At 41.3% G+C, this 22,090-nt stretch overlaps 1 long non-coding RNA gene across 1 annotated transcript in view; it reads right to left on the bottom strand.

Annotated features, from left to right (window-relative positions):
* Positions 1-8,906: 8,906 nt before the first annotated feature.
* LOC143676913 (uncharacterized) overlaps positions 8,907-22,090 on the bottom strand; it is a 71,182-nt gene continuing 57,998 nt past the window's right edge. The window contains exon 5 of the long non-coding RNA XR_013172298.1: positions 8,907-9,026. This is a non-coding gene — a long non-coding RNA (uncharacterized LOC143676913). The remainder of the gene's footprint in view (positions 9,027-22,090) is intronic.

Raw genomic sequence — 22,090 nt, 5'->3', positions numbered from 1 at the left:
CCCAAAACGTCGATAGGACCGAAGTCGAGAAATTCTGGTTTAAGTGATGCTTGTTTGAGGAAGTAAAAACGGGGTGCAGTTTGAAGACTCATGCTGTCCTTGAGGGGAATGGGCTTCTCTTGTAACCTATTTTCCTCATAAAACCGTGTTTTACCATGTATAGCCAAGCGCCCCTTTCAGAGAGAAAGCCACGTTCCTACGTTCGTTTTCTTCACCTGAGTTCTGTTTTGCTCATCTTTTCTCTGGCACAGTCTCCTCTCCACCAACTCTCTTTATGAGCTTAACTCCTGCTCTCAGTGGAGGGAAAGGCCATCACGGACTCAAGCTGTGTCCCATTGTCGGGGCGAGGCTCTGGGGACCTCAGAGCGGACTGGGTCCCTGGCGTACTTCTCCTTCCCCTTCACCCAGGAGCCAGCTGAGGTGGGGGAGGATTTTCTGTTCCTTTCCATCTGCCCTTCCAACATATTTCCCTGACTCTCTGGTCTCTCTCCTGGCTGCTCCATCCAGCGCCTCAAGACCCATTTCTTTCAGTCTTCCCTTTTAAACTCCTGGAGTCCCTCAGGAAAGAGTCAAAAAGTTGGTGACGGATAATAAATGTACCACTGCTTCCAGGCAGAGCTGCCTTTTAATAAGGGACATTACCTTAGCTCAAAGAAATGAAGTGCTAATGGTGGGATATCAGACATGATAACCCAAAGTCCTTTCCCATCCATTTCCACACTGGGTTTCAGAGCTCCTCTCCGGGGTTCAAAGGGCAGGCGGCTTTGAAAGGTCCACTTCAATGATGGTAAAGTGTGCTCGGAGCTCCAGGGCGCCCAGCTGGCTGCTGGTGGGACCTGCGTGGAACGCAAGCTTCAGACACGGAGCTCTCTGCAGCCGAGGGACACCTGGAGGTGGGGTGAGTAGAACCTTGCGTGTCCCTCGGGCTCTTTCTTGCACGTGCAGCTCCTCTTCTGCTCACACCAGAAGGCCAACCCAGCGTCCCAAAAGAGGAATCTGTCCTCCACTGTGGGAAAGGGGCTGCTCAGCGCCCCCCAGGCGCCCTGACCTCGGAGCAGTGTGCTTTGTCACAGTTCCACGGGCTGAACAGCTCTCTCTTGTTAAACCCTGATTTATGACCTACCCAGCCAGCATCTTCCTTCCTTAGTGAGATCCTCAGCAGATGCTTGCCCCTCCATAAATGACCATCAAGCTTTCATTTGTTTGATGTTTATATTTCCTCTCATTCCTTTCTGGCATGGGAGGACTCAAGTTGAAACAGCTCAGATTCTTCTCACAAGTTCTCACTCTGCTCTCTGTCCTCATTAAGCAAAATAATCATGAAAAAGCAAAACAAAACTTAGAATTTCATTGCCTAGAAAAAAGCAAAAACATTTAAGAAATGGCCTAAAGATCCCTTCCCCCTAAGAAGCACTCAGTCAGGAAGGGAAACAAAAAACACATTTACAAAGAGTCTGGAAAATGCCATTTAACGTCCAGGAAGCAGGTGGAGCCCAAGGAGGGCGAGGCAACCTGGACAGGGTGGCGGGGAAGGTAGGGACAACTGCACAGAGCAAATATGACCTGACCCCACAACATCCTCAGGTGAGAAGCACTGGCTTGTTTCAACGGCACCACCAGTCTAGTGGATGGCTTTATTCCACCAGAGCAGTGACTTGAACTGCCAGGAGTATGTTAGCATGTAATGTGGAGCCTTTCTAGAAAGTCAAAGTTTTAGAGTGATTTTCCATATTCTTTAAAGAATGAAATATAACTGAGAAAACATAAAGTTTGTTCTTGTTGATGTTGTTTGGCTCAAATTATGCTCTACTCTTTATGCTGTTTTATTCTGTTGACTTAACCCTGGATGAAACCTCATCTGACTCCAGATAAAGTTCTACTACCACCTACCGCCACTATCCCCTCCATGCCGTGGTATTGTTACATAGTAATCATTGCCAAGTTCGTTTACTTCACACCATCTGGGGCAAGGTGAGGCAATCACCTAAGCCATTCTAGGCAATGACATGACACTTGTTTAGGGTTATCACAGCTGCAGTCATTTCATGTCAGTATTTTTTTCCAGCTATACCTTCCTAGTTAGCTCTCACTATCCTTTATCTTCAAACTCCCGTGATTCTATCATCCTTAATTAAAGATCCTGTTTTCCTTTACATTGTTTTACTTTGCTTTGCTTTGTCTGTTTTCACAGGACATATATGTGTTCCAAATGATTTTTCCCCCCTTTTTAACCAAATGAAACAGCAAATCTCCAGAAGTATTGATTTGGGATGTTGACCATTCTCATAATCTAAGACCATGAAGATTAGGATCAATGTCAAACCATTCCTTTTAAATTAGAAGTGGAGCCGTACAGACTCACTCTAGAGAGAACCTGCCCCTCTAGCAGCCCACACTGAGCTCTCCTGGGTGGCGGAGGGGGGCTGTGACCCCAGAGGTACAAAGCAGGGCAGGAGAGGGAAAGATAAGTAGGCTCTAAGGAGAAACCAGAAAACTAGAAGGTTGTAGATGGAGCTTGGCCTCTAAGAGGAGCAGCAGTTCAAAAGGTGGGTCATGAAAGAAAGACCCCACAGGGAGTGGGAGGAGTGCAACACCTAGAGCCAGACTCCATGGGGGGCAGACCGAGGCTTATTCACAAAAAATGTAGTCAGTCTGCGTTACCAGAGACCGAGGCTTATGGGTGGGGAAGTGCCTAAAAGCACCCAAAGCTGCTTAGGTGGGTCAGAGCTGCATCTTGTAGGACTGTGGGCATCAAGCTGGACGTGCCTTTATTCTATAAGAAAGAGCAGCCAGGGGTGCAGGGGTGGCTCAGTGGTAGAATTCTCACCTGCCATGTGGGAGACCCAGGTTCGATTCCCAGCCTGTGCACTTCCCACATGGAAAAAGAATGAAATGTGACCCCAACCATACAGCATATTAAAAAAGAGGAGCCATAGGAGACTTCAGAAAATACTCTGGAAGCATGGAGAAGAGGCTATTCCACTGGTAAGAGAGACAGGTTTTGAAAACTTCAACCAGGACAATAGCTATTCAGAAGAAGAAGAAGGGAGAAAGAAAGTTTGTATCCATCAAATGGATAATCAAAACTGATTTGGATTTTGGGGAGTGGGGGTGGGAGACTGGAATGAAGAGGAAGAAAAAGCCCAAGATCAGACATTCACACAGTGCAAGGTCCAAGGTAGGCACTCAGCAAATACTCCCCGACACTGATGGAACTGACAGGTGATGCCGTCCGCTGGGATCAGGAAATGAAAATGGGGAAGAAAGGTAAGAGAGGAGACCCCAAGCATGTGGTGTTTGAGGGACATCGGGTGGGGATGGCTCATTGTCAATGGAGGTACAGATGTGAAGCTCAGGAGAAAGACCTGGGACAGAGATAAAATCATCAGTGTTTAGAGCACTTGGAAGCCACCCAAATAAATGAGCCCTTCCAAGAAGACGTGAGGAAGAGAGCGGGACAAGTGGGCCCTTGGGAGACATTGTCTGCTGCTGGACTGCACACTTTATGGCCACCATTATTTTCACTGTGTCTCTGGACACCAACACTGGCCTCACAATGAGCAGATGCTCAATAAACCTTCACTGAGTATGGGAGGAATGAACGTAAGGAGCAGGTAGGCTTCATCATCAGGGGAATGAATAAGGATAGGTCTTACCTTCAGGGAGCATCATCTACCTGCCAGGTGCTGGCTTGTGATTTCTCCTTGAAAAGAATACAATAATGTCATCCAAAGCTTTACAGATCTTAAAGGTTCACTTTGTAGTGACTTCAGCTTTTGCAGTGTCGGCAACTCCCATGTCTTCGCGTTTAACCTCTGCTTAAGGAATCCGGGCAAAATGAAACACCTTGGAATTCAGAACACTCTTGACATTCTCTTCCATAAGGTGAACTCTCAGGTAGCCATACCAGTGGCGATGGTTCTCCTGGGACTGTTGGATTTGTTCATCGAGTTGATTAATTCCTCATTTTCCAAGAGGTAGGCCTTGTACTACACGTGGGAGACGTGGCTCAGCCCTCAGGGAGCCTCCCCCACAGTGAAATGTGCCCAGCTGGCGTGTGAATGTTGAGCCGTAATGTTATCTGATAGGTAAGCACGGTGATCCGCAGGCACACACAGGGGGAGGAGCCGAGCTCTGCCTTAGAGGTGGAGATCAAAATGGACAATCACTGAAGTCAGAAGAAAAGACACAAAAACCGAGTTTGAAGGTTAGGTAGGATATTTTCTTCCAGGCAGACGAAACCACATGAGCAAAGCTTTGGAGCCATGAGAGGGCCTGTATGTGGAGTGCTGCAAAGGGAGGCAGTAAGCTGCAGCAGGGCCACAGAAGGTTTTGTAATGAGTGTGACCTGACTGGATGTGTATTTGGAGAAGGACTTCCTGGCAGTGAGTGTAGACGCTGGATCAGAACCCAAAAAGACAGTGGCTGAGCAGGAGGCTTTAAGCCCCCGTGCCTTCCTCTCTGCTCTCTCACATGCCCCACGGGGGCCTCCACAGTGCTGGATCTTGAAACTCACGTCTGCAAATGGCACCGAACCATTAGAGTAGGGTGTGGACCAAAGCGGGTATGCGAATCCCTTTGCAGGCAGCAGACGTAGGGCAGTAGACAAGGGGGAAGACAAACAGGGGTGCTCAAGAAAGTAGCTTGGAGATTTGGTCTAATGTGTGCTTACAAATCTCGATTTTTCACAAATAAGTTTTCCACCAATCGTAATCAGATTTAAATTTAACTTCCTGCAGCCCCTTTTGTGCCCTAAGATGAGCCTGCCTCTGTATTAACACAGGCCCTGGCTCTAGCCCAGCCCCGGTCCCAGAAACAGGGCATTGCAGGGAAAATGCAAAGCTCTCTGCACCTTGAGGTTTCAGAATGAAAAGTGCCTCGACCTGGCAACGCTTTCCTCAACAGGCTTTGCTCCTAGTAGCTTAACATTTCGACAACTCTGCTGACACAGATAGACTATTCAGCTATGAAATTCCAGTGGGATTTGCAAAGAGCCCTTGTGGCCCAAAGCCGTCCCTAAATTATATTTGGATTATGGTTAAACCACCTCATCAAGATTCAAGAGTCTTAATTTGAAAACCACTCTTTCAAATACTGATTTAACTACGGCTGTATCTAACGGCCTTTTCGTACACGTGCAGTAAGTATTTCACACACACAAATGCAAGTGAACCAGAGACTGAATAGAATATTTAGAGTAATTTCTGAAGAGCCAAGAAACGAGAATGGGAGATTTTATTCCACAGTTCAAAATGGACAAGCCCTAGTTAGCCTATCTGGCAAAAGACAGAAGCACAGTCACGTGAAAGGCGGTCCTTTGCAGCCTTTAAAACTTCTTTTATCGTCTTTAACTTTCTCTCTGCTTCAAAGGATAGCGCACATTGCTGGGCCTTGGATGGTGACTTCTAGAGCCCAAGGAATGAGCATGTTGGGTCAGTTTCTGCATCAGATTCTCAAAGATGATGGCTAAGCATGTGCCTTCTGTGTCTCGTCTATAACCTTTATTTTCAGCATCTCCTCTCCCCGGGTCCACAGCTTGAGTCCCCGGCAGAGGTGTGTGACATTTCCTAGGAAGCAAAAGCCCACTGTGGCTGTCAGGAACGTTGGTCACACTGCTTCACACAAATGAGAAGAGCTGCCTCTCCGGAGAGTCCCAGCAGAGGGGACAGGATCAATGCTGTCACTGCACACCAGCCATACGCTGAGGGTCCCCGAGAAAGAGACAGAATCAACCCAGTTAGCCAGTGGTCCAGGGTTACCTCTCTAAGGACGTTATTATTCTACAAACCTCACTCTTCTCTCATATCTGAATTTTTTTTTTTTTACAAATTAAGCCATCTCTTTCCTTCAGAAAGTATGTCCCACAGTGTTCACCAAATCTGTTACATTTTTCAATATTTTAAATATAAATCTACCACTTGAAACAGCCTGTGGAATTCAACTACTTTTCCTTTCCCTTTCTTCTTATGCTGCAGGTTTCATTTTCTCCTGGTGTTGTAATGGGAAGGAGTGCAGACAAGGGCGTTTCAGCTCAGCCTCCGCCCAGAACGCTGGACGCTGGAAAACCTCCTTAGGGCAATTCACAGCCCTAGGCTCCGATCCCGCACCCCTCAAAGGGGACAGACACCTTCTGGGCCGCCCGCCCCCAGGCTGTCGTGAGCTGCAGAGAGGGCCCCTGTCCATGAAAGCAACCGGAAGTCCCCCAGGAACCAGGGCAAAGAAAGGGGGTTTCAAATTCTCCATAGACACTTACTCGAAAGCTCAGAGTTTAGATATACTGGAGTTCCTTTCTTATTCTCCATAATTTTTACCCTCACATATTTTATGTTCTGTGCATTAACTTAATAGTAATCTGACAGGGCAACATGTGCTTCCTGCAATACTACAGCCAATCATGAAGAAAATGACTTCCTCACCTGGGAATTGAAGACTTAAACAGTTATTGTTCTGTAGTACATCAATTTAAATGATATGGTATCAAACCCTCATTTCAACTACTTTAGATCTAAGGGATTTGCTGAATGTTCCCATATACTGTCCATTACTGTTGGTTTATCCTTTCAGTGCACAACAATTTATGAAGCAAATACCCCGTAGAGAGCTAGCCACAGAGACTCATACTGGGGACCAGGAAGTGAATAAAGAGGAAATTAAGGAGGAGCAGACTTTACAGACTCTAAATTTCAGAAGGATTATATGGGGAAATTTGTCCTTCCTTTTTTTTTTTTAAAGCAGAGCTATATTTCATATTTCTACACTTAATTATTAAAAATTACAATGATTTTCAAAGTGTATCTTGAGGGTGCTGCAATGGTGGCTCAGTGGCAGACTTCTCGCCCGCCATGCCAGAGACCCAGGTTGTTTCCTGGTGCCTGCCCGTACAAAAATAAAAAAAAAATCTTGAACACTAGAAATTATGTTTGGTCTGGTAAAAGTTCTTTTAAATCAATAGCTCATCTTAAACCTTTTATCAAATACACAGTATAAGAGAATTTACAATGAAATTTGGAGGGAAGGACCCAAATTAGGCTGATAGAAAATAAGCTTTTCTTGGAGGAAGCCTGATTTAAATCTTCTGCACTTAAGTTGAGAGGCCTGCCCAGAGTAATATCTGTGAAGTTGAATTAAAAACTCCAACTGCCAGAAATAACAACTGTGCTTGATAAGTCCAGAAAAATATATAGGACTAGAAAGAGGGATTTTCTAAAATTTTCAGATTTACTTTCATCTATAATACTGCTGATAAATGGGAATGCTACTATGAAAAACTGGCCCTTTGTTAGCTATAAAAGAACCCTGGGAGGCGAATCTGGGCTTTTGGGCCTTATCAATTCTAGATCACAGAGAACTGAGTATGTGTATCCTTCTACTGGCTAATGACCTAATGAAATGCATTTGTGTGTTGATAAGGAGTAATTAAACATGTCTAATTTATTAACAAGATTATTTGAGTCTCATTTCTCTGTTAAACAAATAGCTCTAATCCCAAGAAGTAGGCTTGATTTTATAACTTGAGGAAAATTTGAATTGTCTTATTATTTGCTAATCATGTAAAGAATCTAAGAACCATATTTCCAAAGTAAGGTTCCTTTGCTAAAGATCTTTCCTTTAAAAATATATAGATTTTTAGGCCTAAGAGTCACCCCCAGAGAACCTCTTTTGTTGCTCAGATGTGGCCTCTCTCTTGAAGCCAACTCAGCAGGTGAACTCACTGCCCTTCCTGCTATGTGGGACATGAATTTCAGGGATTTAAATCTTCCTGATAATGTGGGACAGAAATCCCAGGATGAGTGAGGACTTAGCATCAAAGGATTGAGAAAGCCCTCTTGACCAAAATAGGGGAGAGAGAAATGAGACAAAATAAAGTTTCAGTGGGTAAGAGATTTCAAACAGAATCGATAGGTTATCCTGGAGGTTATTCTTAAGCATTATATAGATATTCCTTTTTAGTTTATAGTGTATTGGGGTGGCTGGAGGGAAGTACCTGAAACTGTTGAACTGTGTTCCAGTAGCCTTGATTCTTGAAGACAATTGTATAAAGATATACCTTTTACATGGTGACTACGTTATTGTGAAAACCTCGGATCTGACGCTCCTTTTATCTAGGGTATGGACAGATGAGTAAAAAAATATGGATAAATAAATAAATAATAGGGGACAAAGGGTAAAATAAATGGGATAGATGGAAATATTAGTGGTCAATGAGAGGTAAAGGGTACGGTATTATGAATTTTTTTCTTTTTTTTAATTTCTTTTTCTGGAGAGATGCAAGTGTTCAAAAACTGATCATGGTGATGACTACACAACAACGTGATAATATTGTGAGCCACTGATTGTATACCATGTATGGGATGTATGTGTGTGAAGATTTCTCAATAAATGAATATATATATATGTAAATTCAGCTGAGTAGTTTGCATTTTATAGTATTTTAAGCATATAGAGGAAGACGCTTTCAGAAAAAATGAGCATGTACCATACCTTAACTAAAATTAAATCTGTTTTGCTTGTTTGTTTTGATAAATCTCGTTTTACATATAATGACTTTCTCTTTCACTGAAAAACTAAACAGACTGCCCTCCCCCCGAAAAAAAAGTGGGAGGAGGAGCACCCTCGTAAGGTTAGGGGTAAATTGGTAAGGCAGCTAATTGTCCATACCTCTTGGAGAAATGAACCTTATCACTTTATGTCCCAGGTTTTGGCCACAGTGAGTTAAGTCTTTCATCAGTTGTCATGGAGCGGTAACTTTCTTTTTCAATAGCTTTAAAAGAAAATGATATGGTCTACCCAGTGCAAATAATCGAAAGGATTGACACGTTGGGAGCATGTGGGTTTAGCAAGTAGGCAGCTAAACCAGAGCACTTTCTTGAAGGACTGGAGAGAAGAAGAAATTGGCTCACCTCCAGCAGCAAGGAAGAATCCATCCCCTGACTTGTCCTCTTGGAAAACACAACTAAAACTGATGAAGAAAATACTTTCAAACACTCTTTAACAGTGAATAGCTGAGGTGACAAGAAATCAGGAGCCTGGAAGGGGAAAAAAACCCAGTTGGTAATTAAGTGACTATTAAATTCAGCCAAATAAAACCAACCAGGTACTAAAAAGAAAACATGGGTGAATTTTACTTTAACTACAGTGTACAGAAAGGCTTTCTAACTAAATTTGAAGTCCAGAGGTAATAATAAGACTGGGAGAAAATATTCACAACATATATTCCAGCTAAGACCTAATGTCCCTTATTTTAGAGAATTTTTAAATTTTGAGGGAAAAAAACATTTAAAAACCTTTAGAAAAATGGGCAAAACAAGCAGACAGTTCACACAGAGACATAAAAAATGGCCCTAGAGGACATGAAGACCTGTTCGACCTCATGCAAATTAAAACTACGATAATGCAAATTAAGAATAATGTAAATTAAAACTACACTGATACACCCCTGCTTATTTGTCAGACTGGCACAAATTCAAAAGCTTAATAATATCCGTGGCAAGGCTGTGGGACATATTGTTGATGGAACCGCAAAATGGGAAAAACCCCAATAGAGGAGAATTTGACAATATCTAACAAAACTACATATGTACTTATCCCTCAAGCCAGAAACTCCACTTGTAGGAATTTACCTAGAGGAATCACCTCCAAGAAAGCTAAAATACATATGCTTAAGACTATCCAATGTAGCATCATTTGTAATTGCAAAATGTTGGAAACTACCTAAATGTCCAAGCACGAAAGACTGGCTGAATAAACTGTAATACATGAATACAATGGAGAACCAGGCACTGTGAAATCAGAGGATAATTCCTATGAACTGTTATGGAGTGATTTCAGGGAGATATTATTGAATGAAAAAAGCAAAGTACCAAAGTGTACATATAGCATGGTAATGTTCTGTGAAAGAATGAAAAGAAAAAAAGAAAACATGCATATATCTGCTTATCATTACAAAATGAAACAGAGGATAGATAAACCAGAAAACAATAAAATTTCTGCTAGTCAATTAAGGGTGGAGAGAATGAAGTGGAAGGGATATAAAAAGGAGTGACGTTGTTTGACACATTTTTCCCTTTAAAAATTATTTTAATTGAGGTGAAATCCACATAACATAAAAGTAACCATTTAAGCATGTACAATTCCGTGGCATTTAGTACATTCACAATGTTGGGCAACCATCAACTCTCTGAAGTTGCAAGACATCCCCTAAGAAAACTCCAGGCTTATGATGAAGCAGTCATTACCTATGTTTTCTGGATATTTCATATCAATTGACTTTGACTTTTGAAAGCATATCATTAAACTACATACTCAAAAAAATAAATCAATAAGAATAGGAAGGTAGAGGGTGAGGAGAGTTAGGGAACACCTAAAACTAAAAGAAACAAACACATGACCCTCATTATATTTCAAATGAACTTCATAACCACACTGAAGGAGGGAAAAAGAATAGCAAGAAGAACAAATAACTTCACCATTTACCCAGCTCCCCAGGTGTGGCCTGGCCCTATCACTCCGTTCTCCTGGCACACACCACCCTGGGGCACTCAGATTGTGCCTTCATGGAAGATGATGAGGCCACCTATGACAGCTGTCATAGAACCCTGTGCTGGTTGAATCTGTTGTGTACCCCCAAAAAGCCATGCTCTTTAACCCTCATTCAATATTGCTGGATGGGATGTTTTTTATTGTCTCCATGGAGATGTGACCTATCCAGTTGTAGGTGGTAACTTTTGATTAGATAGTTTCCATGGAATGTGTCTCCACCCATTCATGGTGGGGTTACTTACTGGAGCCCTTTAGCAGGGAACCATTTTGGAAAAAAGTCTTTGAACCTACAGAGCCCACAAAGCCATAAAGTCTTGGAGATGCGGAAGGAAAATGCCCCCAGGGAAGTTTTTTGAAATGAGGAGAGAAAGCTATGTGCCTTTCCAGTGACAGAGGTGTTCTGGACCCATCGGCCTTTCTTGAATCAAGGTATCTTTCCCTGGATGCCTTAGTTTGGACGTTTTCACGGCCTTAGAACTGTAAACTTGCAACTTATAAATCCTCGTTTTTAAAAGTCATCCCATTATATTGCATTCCAGCCGCTTCTACAAACTAAAACAAACCTCAGTACCAAATGCCCCCACCTACGTTCACTTTAACCGCCTCATTAGCTAGGTGTGTCCTCCGTCACTTCCTCCTTCATGTTTATTGGTCCCCTGACTGCTGATCTGATGGAATTCCAAGCCAACCTAGAGCACTAACCCTGCAACCACTTTCATCTGGCCACAGATGCCCTGGTCATCTCCTCTTAGAAAGCCTACCATGAACAACTTACCATAGCAGAGATTACCTTGCTTTGAGCCAACCAGCCAGATGGTGAGGTGTGACCCTCGCCATGCTGCCTGTTGTACCACGGTGATGTGGTTCCCAAAGACATCAGTGCTGCCATTGCTGAAATGGAGACCAAGCACACTGTCCAGTTTATGGATTAGTGCCCACTGACTTCAAGGCTGGCATGAAGGACCTGACTCCCACCGTTACCCAGTGGAGACCTGGCCAAGGTACAGCAAGCTGTGTGTTAGCTGAGCAGCACCACAGCTGCTGTCGAGGCTCACCTGGGCCCCAAGCTCAACCTGATGTATGTGAGACGTACCCATGCTCCCTAGCACGTGGGCTAGGGGAGGGAGGAAGGAGAGTTTGCTGAGGCCCGCGAGGACATGGCTGCCCTTGAGAAGGATTGTGAGGAGGCTACAGCAGCCAGTGGGAAGAAGAGTATAAGGATAGAGAGTACTAACCTGTCTGCTACAACTTCATACTCTGTTGTCTTGGGTCTGTCTTATTTCTGTTCTGTGAAACTGTCCATTGTGACTCTACACTGTCAATAAAAGTGATGTTTTCATTTTCATTGTAAAAAAGACAATCCATAGCAAGTAACTTAGGAACATGATGTTAAATTACATATCCTCAGTCTTGGGCAGAATGGGGTGTGGAGGCAGAGGTGCCGACAGAGCATGAACACTTTGCAGTGGGTCTGTTTATTGAAGTGGTATGGACAAGCAATTTTGGAACTATTATAAATGTGTTATAGGATTGAGCAAATGAGTAAATGTATTAACACCATTAGGAGCCAGGCTTCCCACTGCAAAGGAAGAGAGCTATTTTAGAATGAGAGAAGGCAAGAAAACACCCTGTGGGATGGGCTGGGATCGGAGGGATCACTGTGAACTCAGGATTTCTAAAATAACTATTTGTAACTGTCTGTGCATCATGTGTGATATATGTGTGTTTGTATATGTGTGTACGCACACACATTTCCTAGCTCGGTCACAGAAAGAGCCAAGAAAAGACAGTCCAGTAGAAACGAGCATACCTAGCACCTGTTCCTTGGTCTTTAATACCCTGCCTCACTAATAGGAACATAGACTCTTTGGAGGAATGGCTGCTTCCAGAGCAAGTACAAGACTGAAATATCTTGGTAAAGGAGAAAGTAAGGAAGTACGCGAAAAAAATGAGAGCCTGTCACAGACACAGGAACCAGCTTGAAGGAGCTTCCACTGGCCAAATTTTGGACAATCTGATTACCCATATTAGGAGAAAAATGTAACCAGACCATTGTAAAATTGCGGAATACTTTGGCCAGGTGATCAGTCTTAACCCCACCAATTAGGAAAGACGCATGCGGTGTACCTCCAGCTGTGCACCCCGAGGACACGCCACTGCTTCGGCGGCATTCCAGCTGAAAACTCACGGCTGTCTAATCAGCAGGAAGCAGAAGACACCTGCAAAGTGAGGAAAGTACTATAATAAAAGAGTAGGGTTTCTGCAATCTTTAAAATTGTCAGTGTCATACATGATGAAGAAAGGCTATGGAAATGGTCCAGATTAAGGAGGATAAAAGAAATGTTAACAAAACGTAATACATGCTCTAGGCTGGACCTTGTTTTGGAGGGGGAAAATGCTGGAAAGAATGTTTTTTGACCCAAATAACAAAATTAGAATTAGAAGTTAGGTGATAGAATAAATAAAAGTATTGGATGCATATAAATATACTCAGTTATGTAAGAGAATATCCCTCTTCTTAACACACGATGTAGTTAGGGCTAAAAGAGCAAAGATACGAGAAGGAGTCAAGATGGCGGCTTAGCAATGTGCGTGTTTTACTTCGTCCTCCAGAACAACTACTAAATAACCAAAAACAGTACAGAACAGCTCCCAGAGCCATGTCAGTGACCGGACACACAGCGTACCCCAGTCTGTACCAGCTGGACCGGCTGCAAGCCTCCCCAAAACCGTGAGTTCCCCAAGCCGCGGTGGCGGGTGGCCGGTGCCCCTTCCCCACAAGCGGCTTCCCAGAGGGAAAGGAAAGAGACTCTAAACCTGGTCAAGTGGAGTTCGCGCATTGGGTTCACGAAAAAAGAGGAAAGGGGAGGAAACAGAGGTTTTAGTGGCTGTGTTTCTACAGAGACTTGGCAGCCTCTGGATTCAGCGGCAGGACTTCTCGGGCTACAGCTGCCCCAGGCATAGGCAGAAACGGGCTGCTTTCAGGGCTGTTTTCCCACCTGTGCCTTCCCCAGGGGAGGGGTGAAGCCCAACTTAGGTGAAATCCCTCTCTCAAGGAATTCAGACCCCAGGGCTTGGCAATTTGAAGCCATTAAAACCAGCCTACAAACTCTCCTCCATCTCCACCATGCCCCCAGCAGGAAGAGTCTTCCAAAGTTAAAAGTGCTGCAACATCTTTCGCTGGTGGGACCTGCAGTCAGACAAGCGCCACATACTGGGCAGGATAAGAAAAACAGAGCCCAGAGACTTCACAGGAAAGTCTTTTAACCTACTGGATCTCACCCACAGGGAAAACTGACGCAGGTGACTCCTTCCCCCTGACAGGAGGCCAGTTTAGTCCAAGAAAACATGGCTGGAGTCTATAATACCTACATAGACCCTCCTAAGGGTGGGGAGGGAAAAGGCACCATACAAGCAGGGCAAGAAACAAGAAAACAAGAACTGAAAAATTATCCTCTGTTAAACAAAGGATAGCTTATCCTCTGTTAAGCTAGAGGTCTGGAAAAAGCTGAAATGAAGGTCAAAGAACAGATAGACAACAAATTCATCTAGCAAGAAAATCCTAGGTAAGAGAAGTGAAAGCAATCTCCAGAATGAACTAATTAAGGTAATTAAATGTCTAGATGCCAGCAAAAAATAACAAATCACACCAGGAAAATTGAAGATATGGCCCAGTCAAAGGAACAAACCAATAGTTCAAATGAGATACAGGAGCTGAGACAACTAATTCTGAATATATGAACAGAAATGGAAAACCTCTTCAAAAACCAAATCAATAAATTGAGGGAGGACATGAAGAAGGCAAGGAATGAACAAAAAGAAGAAATGGAAAGTCTGAAAAAACAATACACGGAACTTATGGAGATGAAAGATACAGTAGAAGAGATGAAAGAAACAATGGAAACCTACAATGGTAGATTTCAAGTGAAAGAGGTTAGGATTAGTGAACTGGAGGATGGAACATCTGAAATCCGACAAGATACAGAAACTATAGGGAAAAAAATGGGAAAATATAAGCAGGGGCTCAGGGAACTGAATGATAATATGAAGGGCACAAATATACATGTTGTGGGTATCCCGGAAGGAGAAGAGAAGGGAAAAGGAGGAGAAAAACTAATGGAAGAAATTATCACTGAAAATTTCCCAACTCTTATGAAAGACCTAAAATTATAGATCCAAGAAGTGTAGCGTACCCCAAAGAGATTAGATCCAAATAGACGTTCTCCAAGACACTTACTAGTCAGAATGTCAGAGGTCAAAGAGAAAGATAGGATCTTGAAAGCAGCAAGAGAAAAGCAATCCATCACATGCAAGGGAAACCCAATAAGACTATATGTAGATTTCTCAGCAGAAACCATGGAAGCTAGAAGACAGTGGGATGATATATTTAAATTACTAAAAGAGAAAAACTGCCAACCAAGACTTCTATACCCAGCAAAATTGTTCTTCAAAAATGAGGGAGAAATTAAAACATTTTAAGACAAAAAAAATCACTGAGAGAATTTGTGACCAAGAGACCAGCTCTGCAAGAAATACTAAAGGGAGCACTAGAGACAGATATGAAAAGACAGAAGAGAGAGGTGTGTAGAAAGAAGGAAAAGTAGATATGACACATAAAATACAAAAGGCAAACTGGTAGAGGAAAGTACTACACAAACGGTAATAACACTAAATGTTGATGGATTGAACTCCCCAATCAAAAGACACAGACTGGCAGAATGGATTAAAAAACAGGATCCTTCTATATGCTGTCTACAGGAAACACATCTTAGGCCCAAAGATAAACATAAGTTGAAAGAGAAAGGTTGGGAAAAGATATTTCATGCAAATAACAACCAGAAAAGAGCAGGAGTAGCTATACTAAAATCCAACAAATTAGACTTCAAATGTAAAACAGTTAAAAGAGACAAAGAAGGATACTATGTACTAATAAAAGGAACAATTCAACATGAAGACATAACAATCACAAATATTTATGCACCAAACCAGAATGCTCCAAAATACGTGAGGCAAACACTGCAAACACTGAAAACGGAAATAGATACATCTACCATAATAGTTGGAGATTTCAATTCCCCACTCTCATCAATGGACAGAACATCTAGACAGAGGATCAATAAAGAAACAGAGAATTTGAATATTACAATAAATGAGCTAGACTTAACAGACATTTATAGGACATTACACCCCACAACAGCAGGATACACATTTTTCTCAAGTGCTCATGGAACATTCTCAAAGATAGACCATATGCTGGGTCACAAAGCAAGTCTCAACAAATTTAAAAAGATTGAAATCACAAAAACACTTTCTCAGATCATAAGGGAATGAAGTTGGAAATCAATAATAGGCAGAGTGCCAGAAAATTCACAAATATGTGGAGGCTCAACAACATACTCTTAAACAACCAGTGGGTCAAGGAAGAAATTACAAGAGAAATCAGTATATATCTCAAGGCGAATGAAAATGAAAACACAAAATATCAAAACTTATGGGATGCAGCAAAGGCAGTGCTAAGAGGAAATTTATTGCCCTAAATGCCTATATCAAAAAAGAAGAAAGGGCAAAAATACAGGAATTAACTGTCCACTTGGAAGAACTGGAGAAAGAACAGCAAACTAACCCCAAAGCAAGCAAAAGGAAATAAATAACAAAGATTAGAGCAGAAATAAATGAAATTGAGAACATGAAAACAATTGAGAAAATCAATAAAACCAGAAGTTGGTTCTATGGGAAAATCAATAAGATTGATGGGCCCTTAGCAAGATTGACAAAAAGAAGAAGAGAGATTATGCAAATAAATAAAATCAGAAATGGAAGAGGAGACATAACCACTGACCCCACAGAAATAAAGGAGGTAATAACAGGATACTATGAACAACTTTATGCCAATAAATACAACAATGTAGATGAAATGGACAACTTCCTAGAGAGGCATGAACAACCCACTTTGACTCAAGATGAAATAGATGACCTCCAAAAACCAATCACAAGTAAAGAAATTGAATCAGTCATTAAAAAGCTTCCCCAAAAGAAAAGTACAGGACCAGACGGCTTCACATGTGAATTCTACCAAACATTCCAGAAAGAATTAGTACCAACTCTCCTCAAACTCTTCAAAAAAATCGAAGTGGAGGGAAAGCTACCTAATTCATTCTATGAAGCCAACATCATCCTCATACCAAAACCAGGCAAAGATATTACAAAAAAAGAAAACTACAGACCAATATCTCTAATGAACATAGTTGCAAAAATCCTCAACAAAATTCTAGCAAATCGAATCCAGCAACACATTAAAAGCATTATACATCATGATCAAGTAGGATTCATCCCAGGTATGCAAGGATGATTCAACATAAGAAAATCAATTAATGTAATACACCATATCAACAAATCAAAGCAGAAAAATCACATGATCATCTCAATTGATGCAGAGAAGGCATTTGACAAAATTCAACATCCTTTCCTGTTGAAAACACTAAAAAGCATAGGAATACAAGGGAATTTCCTTAAAATGATAAAGGGAATATATGAAAAACCCACATCTAATATCGTCCTCAATGGGGATAAACTGAAAACTTTCCCCCTAAGATCAGGAACAAGACAAGCATGTCCACTATCACCACTGTTATTCAACATCATATTGGAAGTTCTAGCCAGAGTAATTAGACAAGAAAAAGAAATATAAGGCATCAAAATTGGAAAGGAAGAAGTAAAACTATCACTGTTTGCAGATGATATGATACTATATGTCGAAAAACCTGAAGAATCCACAGCAAAACTACTAGAGCTAATAAACAAGTACAACAAAGTGGCAGGTTACAAGATCAACATTCAAAAATCTGTAGTGTTTCTATACACTAGTAATGAACAATCTGAGGGGGAAATCAAGAAACGAATTCCATTTAAAATTGCAATTAAAAGAATAAAATACTTAGGAATAAATTTAACTAAAGAGACGAAAGACCTATACAAAGAAAACTACAAGAAACTGTTAAAAGAAATCACAGAAGACCTAAATAGATGGAAGGACATACCGTGTTCATGGATTGGAAGACTAAACATAGTTAAGATGTCAATTCTACCTAAATTGATTTACAAATTCAATGCAATACCAATCAAAATCCCAACAACTTACTTTTCAGAAATAGAAAAACCAATAAGCAAATTTATCTGGAAGGGCAAGGTGCCCTGAATTGCTAAAAATATCCTGAGGAAAAGAAACGAAGCTGGAGGTCTCACGCTGCCTGACTTTAAGGCATATTATGAAGCCACAGTGGTCAAAACAGCATGGTACTGGCATCAAGATAGACATATTGACCAATGAAATTGAATAGAGTGTTCGGATATAGACCCTCTCATCTATGGACATTTGATCTTTGATAAGGCAGTCAAGCCAACTCACCTGGGACAGAACAGTCTCTTCAATAAATGGTGCCTGGAGAACTGGATATCCATATGCAAAAGAATGAAAGAGGACCCGTATCTCACACCCTATACAAAAGTTAACTCAAAATGGATCAAAGATCTAAACATCAGGTCTAAGACCATAAAACAGTTTGAGGAAAATGTAGGGAAATATCTTATAAATCTTATAATTGGAGGTGGTTTTATAGACCTTACACCTAAAGCAAGAACACTGAAGGAAGGAAGAAAGAAATAAATTGGAACTCCTCAAAATTAAACACTTTTGTGCATCAAAGAACTTCATCAAGAAAGTAGAAAGACAGCCTACACAATGGGAGACAATATTTGGAAACGACATATCAGATAAAGGTCTAGTATCCAGAATTTATAAAGAGATTGTTCATCTCAACAACAAAAAGACAGCCAATCCAATTACAAAATGGGAAAGAGGCTAGAACAGACATTTCTCAGAAGAGGAAATAGAAATGGCCAAAAGGCACATGAAGAGATGCTCAATGTCCCTGGCCATTAGAGAAATGCAAATCAAAACCACAATGAGATATCATCTCACACCCACCAGAATGGCCATTATCAACAAAACAGAAAATGACAAGTGCTGGAGAGGATGCGGAGAAAGAGGCACACTTATCCACTGTTGGTGAGAATGTCAAAGGGTGCAACCACTGTGGAAGGCAGTTTGGCGGTTCCTCAAAAAGCTGAATATAGAATTGCCATATGACCCAGCAATACCATTGCTAGGTATCTACTCAGAGGACATAAGGGCAAAGACACAAACGGACATTTGCACACCAATGTTTATAGCAGCATTATTTACAATTGCAAGGAGATGGAAGCAGCCAAAATGTCCATCAACAGACGAGTGGCTAAACAAACTGTGGTATATGCATACGATGGAATATTATGCAGCTTTAAGACAGAATAAACTTATGAAGTATGTAACAACATGGATGGACCTAGAGAACATTATGCTGAGTGAGACTAGCCAAAAACTAAAGGACAAATACTGTATGATCTCATTGATAGGAACTGACATTAGTGAATAAACTTGGAATATTTTGTTCGTAACAGAGACCATCAGGAGATAGAAATAGGGTAAGATATTGGGTAATTGGAGCTGAAGGGATACAGACTGTGCAACAGGACTGGATACAAAAACTCAGAAATGGACAGCACAATACTACCTAACTATAATACAATTATGTTAGAACACTGAATGGAGCTAGCTGCATGTGAGAATGATAGAGGGAGGAGGGCTGGGGACATAAAATCAGAAAGAAAGATAGATGTTACAGATTGAGATGGTATAATCTAGGAATGCCTGGAGTGTATAATAATAGTGAAATTTACAAGGTACAATTTAAAAAATGTTTTTACATGAGGAAGAACAAAGGAATGTCATTATTGCAGGGTACTGAAAATAGATGGTAATTAATATTTTAAAATATCACCTTCTGCGTGAGAGTAAAGCAAAAAATGTTTATTTGTTACAAAATTTAAATTTTGACTAGTGCATTTCCTAATATAACTTATGTAGATAGTTTGATTGAATGCCATAAGTACCTGGAATCTTGGGTAGGACATGAGATTTTGCTTGTTTGTCCAGAGTGATGCCCCGATGAATTCCAGAGTGATTTGATCAGTGAGTGGAAAAGTATCTGCAAAGCCCCTTTTGGGGAGTGGTGAGAATGGGGAGAAATTCAACTTCCCCAAGTTGAATTCTTGATATTCTCAAAAGCAGTGTGGACAACCAAATCTATAGGCAGAGCCCCCAGTCTTGGGGTTTGTTCATATGAAACTTAACCCCGCAAAGGATAGGTCAAGTCTACTTAAAATTGAGGCCTAAGAGTCACCCCCAAGAGAGCCTCTTTTGTTGCTCAGATGTGGCCCCTCTCTCCAGCCAACACAACGAGCAGTCTCACCACCCTACCCCTCTCTATGTGGGACATGATTCTCAGGTGTGTGGACCTTCCTGGCAATGTGGGACAGAGATCTTGGAATGAACGGAGACTCAGCATCAAGGGATTGAGAAAAACCCTGGAATGAGCTGAGACTTAGTATCAAGGGATTGAGGAAACCTTCTTGACCAAAAGGGGGAAGAGGGAAATGAGACAAAGTGTCAATGGCTGAGAGATTCCAAACAGAGTCGAGAGGTTATCCTGGAGGTTATTCTTATGCATCAAGTAGATATCATCTTGTTATTCAAGATGTAATGGAGAGGCTGGAGGGAACTGCCTGAAAATGTAGAGCTGTGTTTCAGTAACCATGTTTCTTGAGGATGATTGAATAATGATATAGCTTTCACAATGTGACTGTGTGATTGTGAAAACCTTGTGTCTGATGCTCCTTTTATCTACCTTGTCAACAAAGGAGTAGAACATACGGAATAAAAATAAATAATAGGGGGAACAAATGCTAAAATAAATTTAGTTTAAATGCTAGTGACCAATGACAGCGAGGGGTAAGGGGTATGGTATGTGTAACTTTTTTTTCTCTGTTATCATTTTATTTCTTTTTCTGTTATCTTTTTATTTCTTTTTCTAAATCGATGCAAATGTTCTACGAAATGATGAATATGCAACTAAGTGATGATATTGTGAATTACTGATTATGTATGTTGTTTTATTTTGTTTCTTTATTTTTTAATTAATAAATAAATTTTAAAAAGAGCACAGATGAATATAACTTGATAACACAGGAAAAAAATAGTGTATATGCACAGAGCAGGAAGAGAAAGAGAGAAGAGATGAACGTGCAAATGAGAAAGCCAATAGGTAAAACATTAAGAATAGGCAAATCTGAGTAAAGGGTATACAGGTGTTCCTTCTACTTTTTATTTCTACTACTTTGTGTAAGTTCTAGATTGTGTCCAAATAAAAACATTTTCAAAAAGGAATTTAAAAACAAACCCACAAGTAACCAAACCAAACCAAACAATACAGCTTCTAGGAATCGTAAGGGTGCTGGCCGGCTGCAGTCTCCCAGGGGGCCTTACGATAGAGAAGCGCTTACCTAAAGACCTGTGAGCATGGGTTTCTGTCCAATGGAGAGGATTATAAATCGATACGTGAAAAGCTCACAACATTTTTACAGGAATTGTATCATCTTAGAGTAAAAACAACCAAAGATGACACAAAATGCAAAGAGACCTCAGCACCCCCAAATATTATGAGCAGGAGGCAGACTCAGAAAACTGAGATGATTGAGAGGCCAGAACTGCCAGAGTGATCCGAGGGTCTCGGAGACCAACTCCCAGGCAAGAGCCCTGGCCCTCATCAAGGCACCTGCACCACAAGCTGGGATGAATTTCAGGAATTCTCTGGACAGGCAGCTGCTACGCGCCTCTCCCTTTGCTGGTTTTGAATGGAAGTATCTACAGCAGTTATCCTATGTCTGTCTTATTAGCGTATTTTGACTGTGAAGGGGACAGGAGAATGGCCTCTTCACAGGTCTTCAGATAAGGATGGTATTCCAGGAGCAGCATCTGAGGAACTGGGCCTGGGGCATCTTGTCTGCACCTGGGCTTGATTTAGATGATGAGTTCCTGGACCTCAAATTGATTCTGTAATGGGATGCAACTCAGAGGTCTGGAGTGCAAGGGATGAATGATTTTGGAGTAATAGATGTGGGAACCGCTGTGGCCGAGAGCATTTTCCAAATATGGGGACAACACTGTTGTCCGTCTACGTGCTCTTTTTACACCATTGACTCTAACTCTTCTCCCAGCAATAGAGGACGTCTATTTGCCAGATTTGGCAAATTACATACAGGAGACAAATGATTTTTAGCATATGTAAGACCTCAATACTACATTGAACACACTTAATACTAAATAATTATTTGCTGTTTATATGCTATTCATATTTAACTGGGTATCCTACGCAATGGTAAGGAGTGTTTTTTACTTTTACCTGTTCAGTTGAGATCTTTAGACTTTTTATCAGAATGGATAAAGCAAGGACTGTCCAGGATAGAAATGTAGTAAAAAGAAAGCCTTGAAGATAATGAGCATTGGATAGGTTAATTCATGAGGAAAGATTTACTGCTTGAATAGAAAATTTAAAGGAGGAATAAGTTAAAGCCTGGATAACTTAAATGAAGGCCTTTGGAATTTATCCTACAGGAA

Source organism: Tamandua tetradactyla, chromosome 3 (genome assembly GCF_023851605.1).
Source record: "Tamandua tetradactyla isolate mTamTet1 chromosome 3, mTamTet1.pri, whole genome shotgun sequence".
In the NCBI taxonomy this organism is placed as follows: Eukaryota; Metazoa; Chordata; class Mammalia; order Pilosa; family Myrmecophagidae; genus Tamandua; species Tamandua tetradactyla.
This window is presented reverse-complemented; position numbering and strand designations above follow the sequence as displayed.